Here is a 4,577-nt window from a genome sequence, read left to right on the forward strand (position 1 = left end):
AAAAGCCGCTTTCATTTGGCTAACGCCTAACGGATAAAGAGCATGAAGAAAATAAATTATGACATAAGATCGGATACACACTGGTACTTTCAGTTGTTTTTTCAAACAACTTCTTGTTTCTTGTTTGGGTTTCTTTCCAGAAAAAAAGAAAGTTGTTTATTTCTTAATATTCTAATTTTGTCGTCCTATAGCTGCTCTCTCTACAGGAAATTCAAAACCGAATGAGACATAATGTAATCTTGAAAGTGCCCCCGAGTGAGGGTGATACTCCATTTGACGTGATAACGATCACCATTACACAGTCTGGGAACCTAGGGGTGTCTCGATCAATGTCATTCGCCGTTAGATACGAAGGTTAGTCTACAATGTGTTACCCATTCAAGTATTGCGATAGATATTGACTATTTCTGGTCTTCATTTTTCTACGAGCTATGATTTTACATGATATAATGAACGATATTTTCGTTCACGTTCTTCTTTAATCGGCAAGTTATTTTCCCTATTATCCTTAGTTCCGGCTGTTACTTAGTACATAAACTTGACTAAACGGGAAAGCATTTTTCGGGAATGAACGTGATTATCAGTTTCGTATAAAGATATACATGTGCAGGCATATTATGAAATTCCTTAATTATTAGCTTTTAGGAAAGTTTCTTATTGTGATACAAAAAATGTTTGATTGGTATGCATTACATATTCACTGATATTTAACATTTTTATTCATTGGAATCGTTTTCTCTGGATATTAACTTCGGACAAAGACTGTTTTTAGAATAATAATGATTTTAAAATTGTCTGAATGTTTGTACATTTTCTTTTAAAACCCTCTATCTTCGTATTGCAGATGAAATCAAGAGTCCTGAATTTACTCAAGTTATCCGGTAAGCAAGCCGTTATCCATCTATTCACATTAAACAAAAAAATTAAGTTAGATTAAGGTGCATTACGAGATTGTTTCCTCTAAGTTCAATTATAATTTCGTTTACGGTATTAAATGACACCAAGACTTATTGTCTGAAATACAAGGTATTCATTTTCTTGCATTATTTTTGTTCCGTTTTGCGAAATTTAAATGGAATTTGGATGATCAGTAATATTTTATAACGCAACACCATATATGGGAATTGTATATAAACTAAGATGAAGAAAAAAAAGTTACATGTATTTTTTTACAGAGAAATCGAAGGAACTTCTCGAAATGATCTCCCTGATGTAGATGTCCAGAACATCGCTGAAAAGCTTTCGATAGACGATTTCTATGAACTGGGAGTTGCACTTGGTTTCCAAATACAACAACTGGATGCAATAGAGTATAAGAGGCTCAAAGACAGACAAGAGGCCATCCACGAAATCTTGATAACATGGAAACAGAGACAACTACCACATCAAAATGTGAAGGAAGTGCTTCTTTCACTCCTAAAGTCTGCAGAAACAGAGGCAGAAAAGACGAAAATGACAGGTTTAACTGTTTCTCATTTAGATTTAATAGCAGATTCTTAACACTCTTAAGCATACCAAATGTATTGCCTAATGACCCAAAATGTATATTACCTAAGCTGTGTATAGATCTGTAGTAATCTTTTGATTTAATTATACATTGGCCATTGTTGTCTTGGGGGAAAAACAATTTGACGCCAATGATGATCATAGTCATCATAAGTGTGGCGCAATATGTTAATAAATGACAACATTAAAAGTCGCAGGCCCCTATAACAAATTAATTTTATTACACGTCTGTGAAATGAAAATTTAAACTTTTACAATACAATACCAAAACAAAAAGGAAAAATAAAATCCTGATATCAAATTATTGGAATATAGGAACCGCTTTTTATTAAAAATGAAAAAAAAAAACTGCAATATATTTGTAAATAAAAGGAATAATATTTACATATTTGTAATGAAAATAATAATAGTAACAATAACACAAAATAATTAGGGTGATAGTTGTAGCCATGAACATAGAGTGTTGATATATTTTTCTTTTTCTAAAATAGATTAGCAAATTATAGAAGGAAGACATTGTGGAAAAGTATATTTAAAGCTATGTTTTCAAGTATCTATCATTACATTTTTGCATTTAATCATTTTTGATTATGTGGAAGAAACTAATTTCCGTATATTTAATTTCTTTTCAATGCAACAATGACGTCCTTTATATTGGGCCACCGGACTTCAGACATTACTTCAACCGGGTAAGATTTGTTTGTTTGTGGTCGGTTACCCTTACCGTAGATCAAATCTAAAACGTAACTGCAACCCTTACTCAAAATTCTAACTGAAGGTGTATTATTTTTCTCACGAAATAAACCCAGAGTAAATTTCGCAGGACAGAAAGTCAAAACATCAAGCAGGGAGATTATCAAAGGAGAAGCTCACCCAGATGATTAGCTGGTATTAATTAAAGCCGAAAATGAGAGAAACAAACTTGAGCAAAATCTGATTATAAATAGGAAAATTATGAATTTTAAAAGTTGTCGTCTGTGATACACAAATTGGCAACACTGTGATGTATAAAGCCCACCTACAGTATTTGTTGAAACATTCTGTATACTTAGTCCAAGTAAATCGTCATATACAGTTAATTATGGTTCTACTAACAAAGTTTGGAGAGCTTATCTTATTTTGTCGTTGCGAATACAAAATAGGAAGAAACAAAGGCGATTCGATAGAGAGTTACAAAAGGTAATTTAACGTTAAATCTAAAAGGTAACCTTCTGTTATATGACGGAAAATAAATATTCACTTATCAAAAATTGTATACATTGACCCTTCTTATAATAAAGATAAATGGTATATTAGTAAGATAAATATGGTAAAAATGTTATAAAGCTATTAAAAATTGGTAACAAATAAAAACGTAAACAAAATATTTTCTTTTGGACCGCGTGTCAAGCGGATTACGTGTCCCATTGATTTGAGTATCAATGATGCATGGCTTTATTTGTTTATATACGTTTTGCTGATCGGAGCAATCGATCTATCCAACTGCATGACAAATATCCGATTGACTGGATTACGGTTTCTGTCGAAAAGCAATTCACTAACCGGAATTTATGATAAGCTTTGATTCTGGTATAATGAACATCATTTCTTCTCAATTTATTTAGTGACATTTCTGACCAAGACTTGCTCAAACTGGCTAGAACTATTAAGTGGATGGACTTCATGGAGATCGGCACGAAGCTTGGATTCAGTCAGAACAAGCTTAAGAACATCAAACACAAGACATTGCAGAATCGCAAAGACGCTAACATTCAAATGCTCTGCATGTGGAAAGCATCTCAAAGACCGGGTGCTCAAGCGACTAAGACGTTGAAGTGCATTTGGGAATCTGTCTCGCCTGAGAATACAGTCAACTGTAAGTTCTTCATTGTTAATAAATAAAAGCTCTATGACTTGTATATATTATATGATTGGTTATCCTTATAAATGTAGAAACGAACATAAATCTTAACTGAACTTTGTTTTTAATGTAATCATACGATTGAAACGTTTATTGGTAATAAAATCGTTTTGAAGCTTCCGCTTAACTATTAGGGATTCATCGATCTACTTAGTTCATCAGTACTCCATAAGATCGCACAATGATTGATAAAAACAAAACCTGTGTTAAATTTTAAAGAAAGTCGGCTAGGCCTATTAAAACGAGACCAACAACTAGTCAATGTCCATTTTAGCGTGAAGAAAATGATTGGCCAACTAAACTCTGGAAAACATAGTATTAAGTCCCTTTTTATAACCGTACTCACATTGAACCCAAATTATTGTAACAGTAGGCTAAACAGAAGGCTCAACCTTTCTCCTAACTAAAGCTATGGTCACAGCCCAAAAAAGTAGCCTGCTCGGCGGCCGGGCGTCGAATTTTTAGCCAATTTTGCCCAGGCACCGCTTGTTTTGGGGGCATCGCTCAGCGGCGTCTGCTCACTTTTCACTCGCCGCCCAAAATACGTTCGGTGCCCTGCTGGTCGCCGCCCGGGCACCGACCTAATCGAGCGTTCGCCGTCGAGCGATTAAGGTCGAAAATCGAAGTCACTAGATCAAAGGCTGTCGAGCGGTCACTGCCCGGTCGCTGACGGTCATCGCTGGGAGTCAGTCGGTCACTGGGCGGCGAGTTCAAAATCGGTCGGCAGCCTTTGACCTCGCAGCTTCGATTTTTGACCTATATCGCTCGACGGCGAACGCTCGATTAAGTCGGTGCCCGGGCGGCGACCTCCCGGGCACCTAGCGTATTTTGGTGCCCCGCCGATCACCGGCCGACAGGAAATTTATTTAAAATCAGCCGGTGGCCGGTGGAAGACCGCTCGGGAATCGGTGGGTTATCAGTGCCGGCACGCCGCCCGGAGAACTCCCCGATTTCGCCCAGTTTTGACCTAAAATCGACCGGCGACCGACGGGAAATCGACAGGGCACCGCCCGGGCATCGCTGGGGCTCTACAGCCTGCTCGACTTCTCCAAAAGTCGTTGGGCGATGTCTAAATTCCAGGGGCGACCGAGCAGGCTGCAAATCGCTCGGTCGCCGCTCTGATTTGTGACCATAACCTTAGGGACGAGTACACACTGGTACTGGTTTTATC

At 37.1% G+C, this 4,577-nt stretch overlaps 1 long non-coding RNA gene across 1 annotated transcript; it reads left to right on the forward strand.

The window, feature by feature from the left end:
• Window positions 1–1,269: 1,269 nt before the first annotated feature.
• LOC115925064 lies at window positions 1,270–3,302 on the forward strand. The gene is made up of 3 exons (XR_004064545.1): window positions 1,270–1,459; window positions 2,180–2,195; window positions 3,111–3,302. It is a non-coding gene; the product is annotated as an uncharacterized LOC115925064 (long non-coding RNA).
• Window positions 3,303–4,577: the final 1,275 nt, after the last annotated feature.

This window comes from Strongylocentrotus purpuratus, unplaced genomic scaffold (genome assembly GCF_000002235.5).
Source record: "Strongylocentrotus purpuratus isolate Spur 01 unplaced genomic scaffold, Spur_5.0 spur5_scaffold_17, whole genome shotgun sequence".
Taxonomy (NCBI): domain Eukaryota; kingdom Metazoa; phylum Echinodermata; class Echinoidea; order Camarodonta; family Strongylocentrotidae; genus Strongylocentrotus; species Strongylocentrotus purpuratus.